The sequence below is a fragment of the Gavialis gangeticus genome, unplaced genomic scaffold (genome assembly GCF_001723915.1).
Source record: "Gavialis gangeticus isolate Ggan-Ray unplaced genomic scaffold, GavGan_comp1, whole genome shotgun sequence".
NCBI classification, from domain to species: domain Eukaryota; kingdom Metazoa; phylum Chordata; order Crocodylia; family Gavialidae; genus Gavialis; species Gavialis gangeticus.
In genome coordinates this window covers 11,833,146-11,834,676 of record NW_017729008.1, presented here as the reverse complement: position 1 = coordinate 11,834,676, position 1,531 = coordinate 11,833,146, and positions in this window count along the sequence as shown.

The window sequence follows — 1,531 nt, the reverse complement described above, 5'->3', positions numbered from 1 at the left end:
CAGCCTGCAAGGGAAGACGTACATTTTCTGGTGTTTTTCTCCTTTAATGGAAAAATCCACAATTTTTCTGTTGTTTTCTGTTAAAGGAGAAAATTCAAGCTTTTCCACGTTGTTCTGCAGCAAACGGAAAACCCATATCTCTGTTTATTGTGACCCCATCCATTGATGTTGTGTACCCGTTTGGAGTCGTGACCCACAGTTTGGGAACTGCTGCCCTAGAAGGTGTGTAACTCATGTTTTTACTATAAATGTTAGCATTGACATGCTCTTACCTTACCAAGAGAACCAAGTAAAGGCTCCAAGGCTTCTGGTCCTTTAGTTTGTCAGGATAGGTAGGGAACTGGGAATTCAGGAGGCAGAGGTGACCTGGGCATCTTGGAGTTTGGACTCTGGACTTTCAGCCTCGTAGCAGGAGACTAAAGGTATTTCTAGATGGGGGTAAGGTAGTACCATATTGAGATGATTCCGTAGCTTCCAGGCTGGAAGCAGTGGAGCTGTGTTACTTTGGTACTGTGTGCACACCAGTAATCTTTGGGAGGTGCTCTTGGGCCATATCTCTGTATTCTAGAACAGTGGTCTCCAAACATTTTTGATCGCGCACCCCTATCAGTAAAAAATTTTTGAGCACGCACCCCCAATATATGTATATTTATTTATTTGATGTATGGAACGAGTGAGGGCGCCAGCGTCAATCCGTATATTAAATATTAGTAAAGCTTAATTTCTTTCTTATTTTTTTTAGATTAAAAATAAATATAAATAGAAGTTCTAATATTTTCTTCCCGCACCCCAATGGATCGTCTTGTGCACCCCAATGGATCGTCTTGTGCACCCCACTTTGGAGACCACTGCTCTAGAAGGTCTGAGAGTTCACAGGAGTTCCAGATTCCCTGTTGCAGAGCAGGGAGCTAAGGTCCTGCTTGTGCTGGGATCTAACAGCTTCTGAGCTGGTTTTTTAATTGGGAGCTTAGACCCTGACAGATCTGCTGGAGCTGGGACTCCTCAGGGCTGCTGGACTCCAGGCAGGTAGTCTGGCATTCCTGAGAGCTTTGGTTTAGTGTTTCAGGGCTTCCTGGTTCCTTGTGACAGAATCAGGAGATCTTGTAAGCAATAGGATTTCCAGGCATGGGATATACCGTATGGCAGGGGTGGGCAATTATTTTGGGCGGAGGGCCACTTAATGAGGTTTGGTGAGCAGTCAAGGGCTGCATGGGTAGCCCCACCCCTTGACAGGTGCCCCACCTCCTGGCCACCATCTTGGGACTGGAAGTCCCACCCCTGACCTTTGGCACCAGAAATCCTTTCCCTTGTCCCCGGCGATACTCCTTTTGGGAGGGGGGAGTTGCCATCTTAAAACCAGAAAAAAGCAAATCATATGGTAAAAGTCAAACACCTACTGTAACATTTAAATTTTATTACAAAAAATATTTTTGTCATTATTTGTGTTTGTGTACTGTATGTAGAGGTGATTGCATAATAACTCAAAAATAAATTCTTAGTCTTTTATATTGTGTTGGGGTGTGTGTATGGC